Here is a 16,877-nt window from a genome sequence, read left to right as displayed (position 1 = left end):
AGCCATTTGTATGTATCAAGCAGCATGGGTGCTTTTAAGTCAGGGTGAGCATCATTACATTAAACATTGCTTTAATGTTGACCATATTACTGGACAGAGATTTACTAAAAGTCCTAAGTGTTTTATTTGCAGATCAGATAACTATATCAATTAAAAAAGGCAGTATATGATGGAGAGAGATTTTAAATATATTTATAAAGGTTATAAACAATGATAGGTCCTTGGGGATGTCCAATAGCCACCTATTTTTTTTTTGGGGGGGGGCGTGCCTTTAATTTTTTATAAAAAATGTTCCTGCTAGTGATCCTTTGTCCATATTTGGTAAGATGCTGTTAGTTAAGTGACAGTACTGTAGTGTGTGTGCTAATATCCTTCTATAACCTTGTTGGTTTTTACTAAGGATTCCTTAGCATTTCAAATGAGAAGTAATTTGTGCAGAAACTCTTTCTTCACCTTTACACAGTGGCAAGATGAATGGGACTGGAGGGTAGAATGTGGTGTGCTCTGGTGGTCCTTGTATGAGTAGTGCACTAAATAGAGCCATTTCTCTAAGACGAGGGAAATTACTAGCAGTTAATTGCAAATTTTATATGCAGGAAGGGTATGGATATGGACTTGCCAGATGGCTTGAAAAATGTGTCAGATCATCTAACAACTGCAGAGCAGTTAGATTTGTTTTCAGTCACCATTTCAGTTCTTGTAATGCAGTTAGTGCAAAGGATTAAGGCCATGAGATGTCAACGAGTGACTTCCTTGTGCTATAGAGACTGATTCTCTCAACCTTCATTTGTATACTGTGAGCCCCTGAGCAAGTCATTCAACCACATAGTTCTTTGGGACTATTGAGAATTTGGGTTAGGCTCCTTAATGGTCTCTTGCACTGCATGCCTAGTAATGATCTAGGAGACTATAAAAATGTGCTAGAACCTAATAGAGGGCGTATAGTGACAGAAATAAGCACAAGGGTGGTCCGAGGGGGGGGGGTCTACATGTTGATGTTACTCTTAAATCTATCTGCAATGTTCCAGTGTGCATAAGACTCTATAACAAGCATAATGATGTGCAACAAGCTTATGTTTGTTCCAAGACCCTTTAAAAACATTTCATTTTGCATTTGTTCTTATGCACTGTATGCTTCTTGACTATTCATGTTGTTTTGTGCTGCAGCTGATAAAGGTCTTTGAACCAGCCCACCTACCTGGTTGTCAAATAGTAAACAAACAAATAAATAATTGTCATGTTAAGTGTACAAATCAGCAATCATTGCAGAGACCATCGTGTTTTGGAACCCCTAGATTATTTTTTGGTGGTAAATCAATGAAGATTTACCTATGACTTTGTTGATCTCTTACCAAAATGTATGAACACAAATTACAGAATAATGGTATTAATTAGTATGACAGAAAACAATGAATTGGTATTTATAGTCTCAATAATGGTATAGCTATTATGTTAGAAAGGCAGAAAAGCCTAGGGTTGTACTGTTAAGCAATGTGAGTAAAATATATTCTCAGTCAGACAATATGTGACACTCATTTGTAATACTATTTTCACTTTAGCAGCTTTTACTTATAGAAAGGATTTATGAAGTATTCAAGTGCAAAAACAATTTTCGTAAAAGTGAAACTCAAGGAAAGTAGCTTCATCATATTAAACATCTGCCCATATTTTTTTTTCTGAGTATTGTAATTTTTTCATATCCCAAAGACATGCTATGGCAAATTGACGACCATCCAAATTGCCTGTAGGTGGGTGTGTGTGTGTGTGTTCTGATTGGCTGGTGTCTTGCTTAGGATTCGTTTCTCTTCCTTGCACCAACTGAATGCTGGGATAGCCCCCCAGCAATCTTAAACTGGATTAAGCAGGTCATTGGATAATGAATGTTCTTGCTGGATAGGTAAGAGAGGGCAAATATGATATAATATTTTAAATGGGCTGTTGGTATAGACTAGAATTTTGAGAAGCTATTTAATTAATAAAAATGGCAGAATCATCATTACCATCTTGTAACCCACTTGTCCAGGTGAGAAGTGCAGTGGTAGCAAGGTAATAAGGGTAGCCCAACCTTCCCTGTCCCTAGTCACAGCCTCCGTTCATCCTGTGGGATTTTCAGGTGATCCCAGGAAAGCTGAGAGTAGTTGAGAGATATAATCCCTCTAACATGTCTTGGTTTGACCTGGGGCTTTCTCCCAGTAGGCTTTTTCTGGTACAATATTACAAAAGTTATAGGAGACACCAAAGGGGTATTTTTACAAGGTGCCCAACTATGTCTGATTCCTCTAAACCTGGGAGAGATGTGGCTGTACTCCAATGTCCTCCCATCTCCTCATTCAGTGAGAGACAGAGCCTAGCAACTATGCTATGAACAAACGTCATTTGTGCCACTTGTATCTGTGCTGCCATCTTTTCAGTCACTAATCAAAGTTCATTACCACAGTTGAAGGTGGAGGCATAAACTGACCACTAGCTTGAGAGCTTTGTCCTATGACCATAACTCAGCTCTCGTTTGAACACCATGTCCACTACAGCCCCTACAGTGCTGCTTCAATAATTGGTCAGTCTCCTGATACATTGTACCTTGACTTGTGAATACAAAGTCAGTCCCGCCACAATACTTTTTAAATTCCCCCACCAGAGTAGCTGCTCCCCCTCATCTGAGGGGGTAATCCACTTTTTTTTTGTGAAATAGCCATTAATTTGGATGACAAAATGAGAGGACATAATCTAAAGATTGAATTGCTGATTCTGGCAAACACAATGCAAAATTATTTTATGGAAAGGGTTGGTGAATGTGTGAAATGGCTTGCCTGCCTTACTGAATCAGAGGGTGTAAAACAATTTAAAGAAGCATGGGAAGCATAGGAGCAGATTCCTTCATTAAAAAGGAAATACACTGTTAAACATTGTTCTGCTGCAAAAAAGGCTCCACATGCACTTAAGTACAGTACAAATTCTAGTCTTAATGCAAGAATGTCTATTTTATGGTACTGAATTATTACTAATTGCATTTGTAGGTATTGAACTTGCAGCTTCATATCCAAGAGAGCACCTTTCATTTGTAAGAGTAAATAAATGATGTAGACGAGACGTATGAGAACACAGTAACTTTTACTTCTACCATAAATGTAACAGAATTATATGAGAATCATCAGCTTTTTTAAATGCCCATTGTCATTATACAAGCTAATATGATGCTTTTTACAACTTTCATTATTTAAACTGTTAACCGTTAGAGTAGTCAGCTGAACCTCCTGGGTATTACTGTCTGCAACTGCAACGACCGCCAACTGATATTAATTACTATATATTTATGCATGTAGTTGAAAGCATTTATTGCAGAAATTACCGCAACCAGGAAAGGGGGTGGGAGCGGGGGTGGCACACCACACCCTCTAACAAACTTGAAGTTTTTTTTCCAGCCTTCAGCAAACTCTTTAATCTTAACGCACGCTTCCTCTTTAGAACAGAAAGCTCTCTTAATGGGACGTGGGTCCTCGGCACGGGGATCCGTTTTAATTGCTTATAAATTACCGGTGCAATCCTATAATTATCATTAGCAGGGGAGGATCCATTTTTTCCCACAGGTTTATCTCCCCCCTCCCCACCCCGACAGACAGGGAAGCTCCATGTATGGTAATAATCCGGTGTGACGTCACGGCACTCCCTTCCTCCTGATATGGTCACAAGGTTTCCGATTTGGCTCGGCGCGGTTTGCCCTAGAGTCATTTTTTTCTGTCTCCTTTTCCTGCGCGCGCTGTGGAAAGTCACTACATCGGAACCGGTGGCCATGAAAGGAACCGCTTGTGTTTGCAACGTCATGGGCGAGAGGCCGGCAGTGGCTAAGGTGAATAAATTTAGAAACTCAGAACATAAAGACGCTTATCACTGAAATGGCCTTTGCTAAAATAGGAAAGTGAAAAAAGGCAGTATCGCCCTTTTGTTTTGGGTTTGTGGTTGACTGTGACCTGAGGGTTACAAGCGGGGGCGGGTTTATCACTAGCCGTTTAAGAAATGAGTGTCTTATTAGTAGTACACAAAAATGAAGTACTGAATATGCGTGCCCTAAACATGGTCAGTTTCCGTCCACTGCACTCATTCCTTTTTATATTTGGTATATTATTTTTGGTCTGTTTTTAGTGACTCAGACATAACTTTGTTATAGGCCAGTGTTACCAGGAAATTCAAGAGTTATTGCAGCCCGCATCTCTTGCAGACTGTAATATTGAAAATCCTACTACTGTCCTTTAATAGAGTGAGTGGAAAGTCAGTAAGAACAGAGGGTAGGAAAGAAAATCCCACAGATAGTAAATAAACTTGTATAAACTGCCATTTGATGTATCAAACATGTTAGTCAGGGTAGTGCATGTACAAATTTTCATTAAGAATGTTAGTGTTATGTAGCTTTTCTTCCCAAGTTTCTGCAGTTGAGGGTTAATTTGTGCCCAGAGGGACCATCCTGGTAATACAATGCTATTGAGCATGAAATGAGTAGTGAATGATTGGCACCACAACAATTTTACAGGCCTAGACTTCAGAGTTATTCCCCCTTGCCTTTTAACAAATCAATATCCTGCTGTTCTCCAAATAGATGCAAGTGGTAATATGCAGCTGGCATTTGAAAATGTGGCCTCCATAGCTGTAACTGCACCTCCTCTGTATAGATGAGCATAACTGCTTGTAAGTGTATTTTCTTGCATTTTTAGTTTAAACACCTCTCCCTTTCTTGTTTTCTTGTCTAGAAGTACCTGTGTACACAATCCCTTTTCCCATTTTTGCGCACACACAGGATTGGAGTGTCACTTAACAGGGACAATCCTCTAGAGCCAAGGTTTACACTGCTGGGTTGCTAGGCCTGTCATGGTAGTTCTTCCACACCACTCACACATATGGCCAATTTGTCATGTTCAGTCCACCTACTGCACCTGTTTTTAATGTGGGAAGAGACCCACCTAAACAAGGAGGACATGCATGTAGCATCAGCGGTGTAGCCAGAAATTGATATTTTGTGCTCTATTCTACTGCCCTCATAACTTGACTCAATCCTAAAAATGCTGCCCCTGTAAACTTCAGAAAAGGAGACCCTATTTTAAAATGTTTGTAATTATAACTATAAAAAGCCAAGTTTTTGAAGCACAATATAGAAGTGTAATTTGTATAGCGCTATATAATAGACATTGTTATAAGAGTTCTAAACTGTCTCTCTAATCTATACAGTTTATAAGACTGCTCACTTGAGTACAGTATGACTACCTACACCCTTGTGCAGCACCACGTATAAAATGATTGAGTGAAGTCCTTAATTTCTCCATTTTGGTCAGTGGCTTCCCTTTTTATTATTTTTTTACATATTTTATCTGTATGCTAAATAAGTAGCATTTTGGCAAATATATAAAACCAGTGTTACTTATAAGAAAAAAAGTAAGATATTTATATGTAAGGACTCCTAAAGTCAAATTGTTCTTCCTATAAGGGAGATTGTGCAATTCTATAATTGCATAAAAATAGAACATCTTAATTTCTTGTTTCAACAGAGAAAATGATAAGAATTCTGTTTAAGTTAAATACCTTGTGTGGGAGTGGAGTAGTGAGTGGAATTTGGAAGAAAGCTGAAACTATGACCTGTAAAACTGGTTGGGGTTTTTTAGCCACTCTGAGATTTCTTTCGAGGAGTACCATGATGAGCATATGAGTCATTGCATATAGCTAGAAAAAAGGGCTACTACTTAAACAAGTGTGTAAATGCTTAACTTGTAATAGTAAGGAATATTTGTATAGGCTTTGTCCAGTTATCTAGTAACATGGATAAAGTAGGGGCAGAAAACATAGAATTCCGCTTAAATTGTTCTAGTTTAGAGGTGTGCCTCACACACAAATCAGAAGGTGAGCCCCTCCTTTCCCCAGTTTTGTCATCAGTAAATAACTGCTTAGCCTTCCTAATCTGTTAATATGTAGCACATGTTCAATTATTTAGTTAGGATAAGATTCTAAGAGTTGCATTGTATGCCATAGGATTTTTGGCACCTGCTCAGGCACTAGTCCTATACATGACCCTGGAGAAGTATGGCTGGGGACAGTGCTGAATTTCAATCAAAATGCCTTCCAGACAGAAATCTTGTGCACCACAAAATGGTTATGCAGTCTCTCAACATAAGAATTTGTGTATCAAACATGTTAGTGAGGGTAGTGCATGTACAAATTTTCATTAAGAATGTTACAGATGCCTCCTTTGTATTACAGGTGTATGAAAACATTGAAAATATCTTAGTTTGTCACAGCACCATGAGTCAGAATACACATCTATAAATTCACGTGTGCAGATATGTAACCAGTCCCCTTCAGCCACATTTGAAAATCTCCTCTTGGTGGTTGAAGTGAAAGGCTTCTCCATCTCCATTCAAAGAGGCTGGATCTGAGATTGACTGTGTTGTAGTGTCACATTGCTGCTGTGGAGTGTGTTTACTTGTATGTCCAAGCCGTTGTTTTTCTCTGCACACACTTGTGTTGTTTCCTGGGGATGGGGATGCACTTGGGTGTGTGTGAAGTATTCTAACATTTCAAGACAACTCTGCCACTGCCCTGCCTCCCATTCACATCTCTCTCTCGTTGCTTTCCTAGTACCCGCTTGAGATCTAGTGTGAGGGATGTGCCCAAGTGCGCACACACACTCCCCAGGATTGGAGTCCATTCTGCCCATACCAGCTCCTCAGAAACCCAAACTGCTAATCAAGCCCAGTTCACATGGCTGTAGTCAGTAGTTTATCCTTCCATGCCATGGCGCTGGCTAACATTCTCAAATAAATCTCAAAAATTTCTGTATACAAAATAAATTAATGTTTTGGTAAAATCTGCTGAAATGTGCTCCACATTCCTCTTCATGCCTCTGAGAGTCTGCTCTAGCAGGCAGGAACAGCTGGGTGACTGTCATCATTGGCGATGCATGTTGCAATGATGTTGAATGTGACCCTGTTACAGGCATTCCTGAGGACAGAGCTGTTGCTGACTATGATTGGAGTTGCCCACTAAAGATTGGCTGTCAGGATGCAGATCTTGTGCTCGCTCTTTCTTTAAAAAGTGCCTCTGAGCATCGAGTATGCTGTTTCCTTTGTATACTTGGCCTGAAGGATTAATGACACAGCTAGGTTCAGGTTGTTCTGAAAATGGAGTGATTGCTAGAACTTTGAAAATGCTGTAATAGTGCACATGTCACATCTTGTTGCATATCAATAACTACTCCACTCAGGCATGTTGGATTGGTACAACGTTGCATGATTCTGCCACGCTGTATTTAATGGCACATTTGAGGCACTTAATGAGCCTGTTTAAAGTCTATATATACACTACTTCATACTTAAAGGAACAAATGTGCAAATATCTCCGCTGATTTGCTGTGCTATCTCCTCCATTTCCTTTCAGAAACCCCAGCACCTCATGTTGCACAGTGGTTTTCCTGCTGTTAGCCCTGCTTGAAGCAGCCTCTTCCTTATGTTTCTACGAAAAGCACAGTAGCTAACTTATTTGCAAGAAATATGGAGTATATGTTTAAATTATTATGAGCCAGTTACAGGAAGTTGATTGCTCTGTGGTACAGACACCATACTGTGCCATATGTGGCTTAAAAAAAAATGTGCAGAAATGCATGCACTTTCAAAAGCATCTTTAAAGTACAGAAGTAGTATTCTTCGTAGTGAAAATGTTCCAAATGTGACTGCTTAGAATCCTTTCCTTGTAAGATGATTTTGGAGAGACCTGGAATTACGATCTGGAAATCCATTTTATTCCTCATTGTAAATTATTTAAATAAGACCTTGTGTACTGTGTGTCTGCATATCACTGGAGAAGAAGCCTTGAAGTTAGTTAATGCTTTCACTTTTCTTGGAGGGGAAAGACAAAATAGCAGCATTGACTGAAATCCAGGAATTATTGTAAACCTAGAAATAATCCATTTATCCTTGGGTTTGCAAGGGCAGAAAGTGTTGCTGAGATTGTAATGCTTTTGTGACTAAGCTGAAGAACTAAGAAAAAGGTTGAGTTTTGAGAGTTGCATGAATCGTAGAGATGGTGGTTTGTAATGTATGAAATGATGAATTTAAAGGAAAATAATGGGGCTGTAATGCAGAACTAATTGCTACAACAAGTGACATGAACAGTTATGGAGATGAGACAAAGCCATGATATTGCTCATGCAGCTAAAATTCAGCCTTGCTCTGGGGAGCAGGGATGCTGCTTCATGTGTGGTTGTGGTTCAACTAGCAGCCCTGACACTGGAGGAGACTGGGAAGGAGAGAAGTGAGGAGGCCTGGATTGCACGTCTCCCATGGGGAAGGAAGGGGCTGCATGCACACTGGGACACACTGGGTCCTGCTAATGTCTGGGTGGAGACTGGGAAGCTAGCTCATGCTTCGGGGGGGGGGGTTTGTGTGTAGGGTACGTATGTGATGCCTGTAGGGAGTGCCTCTTGTGGAAGTGAGGAGACATCCTCCGTCATTGCATTACATTTCCCTCCCACACGCCTCACCAGGTGTGTGCATTAGGGATTGCGAAAGCTAAAAAGGAGAGAACCGCCCTGATGTCTCTCTAATGGTGGCTGCCTGACAGCCAACTCTCATCCTTGAGAGGACTGATGGTCTACAGGCAAGGGGACAAAATTGCTAAAAAAAAAAAAAAAGGCCTCGTGTACCAGGTTGGTTATAGAATGAGATAAGCATTGTCCTACATTTAATCAACCCTAAAATCTGTGCTAGAAAGTGACTTTTCCTGGATGTGAATGAATGAAAATTGTGTATTCAAGACGATTTGCTGATCAACAAAAATCTGAATTTAGTACTATGGAAGTAGAAATGAGTTGATACAGTGAAGTCTAAACACTTCATCAGGTCAAGAATGCAAGTATTAGTGATCTTGCCATCAAGATACCATGTGGTGTTAGAAAGCAAGAAAAAAAAATTGCAGCTATAGATATTGCATCTGCAGAAGAGAAGAAATATATTTGCTTTCAAAAGTTATTTTGTTTGAAGTACAAAAATGTAACTTCCAGTGGGAAAATACTTTAGCTATAACCACTGGAATCAGTTTACTGGAAACTTTGGATCCAGAAATGTTCTCACTGTGAGTGGATTAGTACAGTATGCTGCATTCCTGCTTGTCATTGGGAACGAAGTAGCCTTGAAAGTATTTGTGTGTTTTTCCAAGTGGAGGAGGGCAGCATAGCCTTGACTAAATTTGAGAATTAATGGTTGCTTATGAAGAATTTGTGGTTTGTCCAGTACAATGACACAAGGTCCCTACATAGATTGTAGATGTGGCTGATCTAAAGCATAGAGTCAAGGACTGTGAATTTAGTGATTTGTGGCTTGTGGTATAAGAAATGGAGAAACAAAAATGACCTGACCTTATAAAAACTTATATGTGTGCATAGCAAATAAAATTTAGTATACCGTTAAAAGTTAACTTGGGAAATTGATATGTACAAGATAAGTCACATTGCAATAAAGTGAGTGGTTTACAAAAGCAGTAAATATGAAGAGAACCATCTGTGGATATATGACGGAGAAACAGCAAAGTGGTCACGTGTGTGATTAAAATTCAGCCCTTGGGTACCATGAGTTCTAGGCATACAAGAAAGTATTATGTTGTGTTTAACTCACTCAACCTATAGAGCTTTGTATGCTTTCATTTAACATCCATAATTCTGTACAGTGCCCACTGTTTTTGGGGTTCTCCAAGTGACTTACCAGCTAGTAATGGGCAGCATTAGAGTAAGGGTTTATGAACAAAATGATGCCAAGCTTGTTAATCTAGGATGTTCTACAGTGGGAAAATTACTTTGTCACTTAATATTTTCATATTTTTATAAGTGAAAGGCTTACATGCTATGGGGTGGGGTTATGGTGTGAAGTACCATGGTGGGAGATGGGAGAATTGTCAATGTCCATTTTTATCTCCCTATACTGGAGATATTGTCAGTAATTACGGCAATATTTCCGTATGTACTTCAAAAACCAAGTGACTTGTAAACTACTGCTTGGTATCAGGTGAAACGTTGGATGCAGTTGAAGAAAACTGGCACTGCAAGTTGCATATCTTGAGAGATGTTGACTGATAATAATCCATAATTATTTATAGGAGTATGAAAACATGTGCTTAAATGTATATTTAAATGTGCACCCGGAGAGGAATTTTTACGATCATGTGAAATAAAAGTCTGGTTAACAAAAGCATTCCAACAAGCTGTCTAGGTTGGACAGTTTCCAATATATATGAATTTGTGAAAGTTTATCAAAAAGTATAATTATGGGTTTAAATTATTTTTAACCACCTTTATTAAATTACTTAAGATATGGGCTAACATACATTAACAGAAAATCGAACCATTTTAACATTATTCTATTTAAATAAAACGTCTTCCCATTGTACTTGTAAATTGCTGTTCCAGTCTCTCTCCATAATCTTTTCTGACGGCCTGTTACTGATTCTTGTGGTTATGCAATATTTTATATGCAGTGCTAATTATCCCTTTTAATAGCTACTTCTGTTCCATTTTCAAGTAAAAACTCTACCAGAACAGGTTTTTCACTTAAATTCTTATATCCCTTTTCCATTTGCCTGTACTTTGAGATCAACCCCTGACAGGGAAGGCAGTCTTCTTGGCCTCCTTCCACTCTTACTTTTCTGCTTGTTTTCTTCCAATATCTTTGTTCCTTTGCCAGGTTTCTCCAGTAAATTAGACTGCTCTTGCTTATTTTATGTACCCCGATTTGCAGTCATCACTATTTGCAAAATCTCATTTCTGCATTCTTGTATTGGCTTAGTTCTTGGAAAACATTCTGCTAATTTGAATATAATATTTTGTATGGTTTAGTCATTCTTATTAAAGAACTGCATCCAAATCTGTCATTTCCTCCTTGCTTAATCATCATCCCTTTCCACTTTGAATTATAACCTATTGCTCGTGTTACATAAGTCTTAACTTTGTAGCTCTAAAATATCCCTTCAAATCAGGTAAACCTAAACCATCTCGTTCTATTGTAAGGGCCAATTTATCCCACTTAACTTTCCCTCCTAGATAAATTCCTTCAGTTCTTTATTTTCTGCAACATCTTTGGTTAATAAAAATATGCCTGACTTTTATCCAAGACTAAGGGAGTAAAAACATTTTTCACTGCTTGTATCTTGCTATCCATCTCCATAAATAAGAGTTTCCAATTTTTGTATCTTGTTTAATCTCTTCCCACATATCCTTTGCTGCCATAACAGAAGCCTTTTTAATCCTTACTCCTATTCGCATGTCACTATAAATGTCGATATTGCTGAACCAATTTCATATGTGGGTACATAATTTACAGCTATAGCCTTTTTTATTTTCAACAATTTTATATCCCCAAAAGATGTGTAACTCAAAATTTTCCACAACGCTGATGTCCTTTCCTGGGTTTATCGCATACAAAATATCTTCAGATAAAGCCAACTTTTCTTGTTTACCATACCAATCATTTCCTTATGTTTCCAACACTTTTTATAATTGTGGTTTAATATTGAAATGGGTCTATATGAAGCTGGTTCTGAAGAGTTGTTGCCATCTTTAGGTAACAGCCACCACAGCTTTCTTTCAAGGTCTTGGGGCTTCCTCTCCTTTTAAAACACTGTTGCACAAAATCTTTCAGTTCATCACTTTCTTCCCACCTAATTTCCAAAAACATCACTGGTTTTATCTAGTCATCTCCCATCTTAATTGTTAGTTGTGTCTTGTCTACTTCTAACCTTGGCATAATTCTTTCCTAAATATTTCCATCTGTACTTTCTTGATTTCATATTTCCATGCTTTGTGTACAGATTTTCTTAAAATTTCCAGAATATCTCTAAAACCTCCACAGGATCCTAGTTTTTTTTTTTTCTTGACAAAGGTTCCCCAAGTTTGATATCCCTTTCAACATTGGTGCATAAGTTATTGTGTTTTGAGGAGTTGTAAAAAAAAAGTTAACTGCAATCTTTCTAAAGTCATGAATATTATCCAGATACTCTATTTTCTCTGTAGCACTCTTCCTCTTGTTCTGTGAGATTCTCCTTATTCTGCAATACTTTTAACCTTTGTCAGCCTTCTTAACTGTATATTTCTGTTTTTATTTTGACCCTGTTTTTAAACTCCCATTTATTTTATCCCTCTGGCTGTAATGTCTGAAGATATTTGTATTCCTCTAACTCTGGAATAATTTCCACAACCCTTTCCTTAAATTCTTGTCAAACAGCTTCAATAATGTAACCACAGCATACCCTGCTGGGACACACAAGGTTAATTTACAAAGAAATTAGTTGAAATTAAGTGCTTTATGATGTGCTATAAAAGTTAGTTTCAGTGCAGCAAGAAGACTGTGTCTAGAGCTAGACGTTTTTTTCTATTGTCTTGGAGAGAAGCAATTACTAACCTTAAAATGTTGTGTTTTTATTCCTTTGACTTCCAAGTTCTGCAAACATCAGAGATGTATTTTTAACACAGCAATGTTAGTTTCTGTTAACCTGAGAACTGAAGGCAGGTGACTGTGACATCCAGGCTGACCCAGCAGTAATGTTTGATAGCAATGTAGGAATTCTGAGAGACTCTGTCATGAACATCCACTCATCAAGATCTGATCTGCACTTGCTTTGCTCTGTAAGCAAGTTTATCTAGGGCATAGTTTCATTTAGATACAGGAATATAGTAAATAGTTTCACAGCTACATCACAGGATAGCAACCAGGGGGACAATCAGACTGGCTGTGGAGATGTACAGCTCTCAGAAAATGGGCAGCTCAACTTTTCCACAGAGGACTTAAAAATCCTTCTGTAGTTACAGAATTGAGCCTGGAGGACAAGCGTTTGGAAATAGGAGCAGCAGAGAAGCTGAGACATCTTGAGGCTGAGGAAAATGAGAAACTGCAATGGCTGGAGGCTGAGGAAAATGAGAAACTGCAATGGCTGGAGGCTGAGGAAAAGGAGAGGCAGAGGCGACATAAAAAGGAATGCTGACTCTTCGCCAGAGTCATGGAGGTAATGGGGAAGGGAGTAACTGAACCCCAGAAGCAACAAAGATCAGTGTATTTCTTCCACAATTTACAGAGGGGGATAATTCTGAGTTTCATATGTTTGTGTATAAACAGTATAATGTTGACCAAGGGCTCTGAGTATGGTTCCTGACCCCTTACTGCATGATAAAGCTGTAACTGTTATTTCTAAACTGTGTGATACTGATTAAAGTATAATATTGTAAACTGCTAGAATGTTTTAACACCTGAAGCTTGTAGGAAAACGTTTCGTGAGCATAGATGCAAGCAGATGAAAGTGTGTGTGAATATATTGCTGAACTAAGCACTTCATAGGTGGGTGAGTGAATGTCAGGTCACCACTTTTGAAGGGCTGGCAGACCTTTTGGTGAGGGAACAAGCCCTTAGCACTTTGCCTGAGGACAAGAGAATCTGGTTAGCTGATGGACAATGCAGTACTGCAGATGAGGTGGAGAAGGGAGACCTGTACCTAGCAAGCAGGGCATCACTGCACAGGAAAGGGACACCCAGTGCTACTCGTAGGTCTAAGCGAACCCATGGTGGATAGCCCAGACAGCCCCAACAGAGTCCACCAGTAGCAGGGGAAGCCACTAGTCCAGGATCAAGGGTTACATGTTTTAAATGTAACCAGTGGGGCCATGTAGAATATAGATGTCCATGGAGGTAAGGTGGGAGAGCCAGTAGGTGGGAATGACAATGCCAGCAGTGAGTTTTCTTGATGACAAGGGTACCAAGCTACCACAAGAGATTATATCCTGTCTTAGTGAATGGGAAAGAGACTATGGTTGAGAGAACCTCTGACCTAACAATTGTGAACCCTGCAGTAGTTAGAGGAGCACTACTTGCTTGGGTAGTCTACTCCAGTCAGAGCTGTAAGAGGAACCTCATTGCAAATACTTTTGGCTAGGGTTCACCTTGACTGGGTGGGTGGAAAAGGAACCAAGCAAGTATGTGTTTGAGGATAACCCTGCGGATGCCCTGATAGGGGATGAATTTGATAATGCAGTACCTTGTGCATGCAGTTACACGCAGTCATGCTTGGAGACGCATGTGGGTCTGGTAGCCTGGGAGAGACCCAGACAGACTGCACACTTGCAGCCAGGACTGGTGCTTTACTTCAGGGAGGGAGCTACCCTGCAGCAGTGAGACAAAGTGAGCCACAGATGCTTGTGGGTACTGATGTCCCCTTGGACAGTGACACTGCAAGGGCGGCGGTGAGTAGTAGTACCCAGGTTGAGATTGAGGCACCGAGAGGATGCCAGACTTCCTGTGGAAGGGGAGCTGGGAAGGGTTACAGAGAGAGTTGAGACTGGCTCAGCTCTCAGACCCTACATTACAATGCCTGAGGGAGGTAGCTAGTGAGACACCTTATTTTCAAGGGAAGGGGGAAGCTGTATACTGGGATAAAGGATTACTGTATAGAGTGGACTCCTGAGGGAGGGCTAGAGGGTGAGAATACAGCAGTTGGTAGTGCCCAGAGCCTACTGTCTGGCACTTATAGCCATAGCCCATGATATTCCCTTTGCAGGTCATATGGGCATAAAACATACAAAGAGAAGTATTATGCAGAACTTCTATTGGCCTGGGATTTCCAGAGATGTAACAGGGTACTGCAGGACCTGTGAGCAGTGCCAAAAAGTAGGTAAGTTAGAAGACAATGTGAAAGTGCCTTTGCCTGTGATTAAGGAGCCATTTCAGAGGGTAGTTATGGATATTGTGGAGCCTCTGAGTACCCAATGTTCCACAGGGAAAAAAGTATATCCTAGTGGTAGATTATGCTACCAGATACCCTGCGGCAATGGTTCTGTCCTCCACTGAGGTAGAAAAGGCAGCAAATGCTTTGACATTTTCATCAGGGTCATTTTCCCAAAAGAAATACTGACCGACAGAGGTGCTGGCTTATCTTGTGGAAGTACTGTGGGGTAAAGCACCTAAAGACCACCCTAGACTAATGGTCTGGTTAAACTCTGCACTCAAGATGATGTATGGGCATTTGCAGACCAGTTTAAGAGGGTGTGGGACTGATTTTTGCCCTGTCTGTTTGCTTACAGAGAGATGCCCCAGGAATCCACAGGTTTTTCACCCTTTGAGTTGTATGGGCACAGGGTGATGGGACCTCTAGATTTGATTATTGATGAGTGGGAGGGTGAGTGTGAATCCCACAAGGAGTCTGTTGTGGCATATGTCCTAAACCTCAGGGAACTTGTGGGCTTGGCCCAGGAGAACTCTGCAGAAGCACCACAGCAGAAAAAGGTCTGGTATGACAGAAATGCTCCAGCTAGAGAGTATGCAGGTATTGATTCTCATTCCTGTCAGACAACAATCTGCAGTCAGCCTGGGAGGGACCCTACAAGATATTAAGCAAGGTCAGTGATGTTGACTTACATGGTAGAACTGCTAGGCAGGAGGCAGGGAACTACCATGTTAATCTGAAGAAACCTTGCCATGATAGGGAGGCCCTTTTGCTGAGTATTTACAGTGGGTGGCAAGAGGAGTCTGAGGCGGATCTGGTGACTGATCTCCTCAGTGTGTCTTGGACTGACACCACAGTGGAAAGGGGTCGCAATGTCCCAGCAGTTATCCCCTACCCAGGTTTGAGAAATCCGATCAGTGTTACAGGAGTTTGGGGGGCATGTTCACTGGGAAACCAGGGTGGACCCACCTGGTGCAGCAGCATGTGGATACAGGACCCCAAAGGCCCATTAAGCAGGCCCTTTATAGGGTGCCTGAATGAATCAGACTCTGAGGGAGGAAATGTTGGAACAAGGGGTAATTCAGGAGTCCAGCAGTCCCTGCACCTCCCCAGTGATGCTGGTACCAAGGAGGGATGGCAGCACCAGGTTCTATGTGGACTACAGGAAATTAGTCACACAGAGGCAGATGCTTACCCCATGCCTAGAGCAGCTGGGTGGGGCTAAGTATCTTGCCACTATTGAGCTTGCCAAGGATTACTGGCAGGTGCCCTTGATTCCCAGTGCTAGAGACTGGTCAGGCTTTGAAACTCCTTTTGGCTTGTATGAGTTCACTAAGTTGTCCGTTGGGATGAAAAATGCCCCAGCTACTTTCCAGAGGCTGGTAGATTCATATCCTAGCAAGAACAGTAGATTTTGACCTTGCCTACCTAGATGATGCCATCTACAGTAATTCCTGGCAAGAGCACCTTCAGTATGTCTGGGAGGTGCTGGGCAGAGTACAGAGAGCAGGGTTGACCCTTAAGCCCAGCAGATGTCATGTGGGTATGGCAGAGGTCTCCTGTCTAGGATGTAGAATGGGGAGTTGTAAGATCAGGCCAGAGCCTGCCAAGGTGGAAGCCATTCAGGCCTGGCCTGGCCCTGTTACCAAAAAGCAGGTGAGTACATTCTTAGAGACAGCAGGGCACCTACAGAAAGTTTGTCCCCAGTTATAGTACCATAGCTGCTCCCCTCAGACTTGACCAGGAAAAACAGGTCAGATAAGGTAGTGTGGACCCTAGCACATGAGCAGGCATTCCAGAAGCTTAAAGGAGCTTTGAGAGAGAGGACCCCCTGTGTTAGCCAGTCAAGATTACAGCAAATAATTTGTTGTGCAGATGGATGCTTCAAACCATGGGGTGGGGGCTGTACTTGGCCAGGTTTCCTCAGAGGGAGAAGAGCACCCAGTGGGTATATCTCAGTTGTAGGCTCCAACCCATGGAGGAATGCTATGCAGCTGTAGAAAAGGAATGCCTAGCCATAGTGTGGGCACTGCAGAAACTTCAGCCTTCTGTATGGAAGGAAATTAACTGTAGTTACAGACCGCAGTCCCTTAACATGGCTGTGAGGCTGCCAGCCCAGCTAGCTAGCATTTTTAAATAATCCTATGTCA

At 40.8% G+C, this 16,877-nt stretch overlaps 1 long non-coding RNA gene across 1 annotated transcript in view; it reads left to right on the top strand.

The window, feature by feature from the left end:
- Positions 1-3,693: 3,693 nt before the first annotated feature.
- The window catches only part of LOC122811232, a 55,692-nt gene continuing 42,508 nt past the window's right edge, over positions 3,694-16,877 (top strand). The window contains exon 1 of the long non-coding RNA XR_006366229.1: positions 3,694-3,844. This is a non-coding gene — a long non-coding RNA (uncharacterized LOC122811232). The remainder of the gene's footprint in view (positions 3,845-16,877) is intronic.

Source organism: Protopterus annectens, chromosome 9.part0 (genome assembly GCF_019279795.1).
Source record: "Protopterus annectens isolate FY-2018-M chromosome 9.part0, PAN1.0, whole genome shotgun sequence".
Lineage (NCBI taxonomy): Eukaryota > Metazoa > Chordata > Ceratodontiformes > Protopteridae > Protopterus > Protopterus annectens.
The sequence above is the reverse complement of the archived record's forward strand: the minus strand, read 5'-3'. Positions and strand labels throughout refer to the sequence as shown.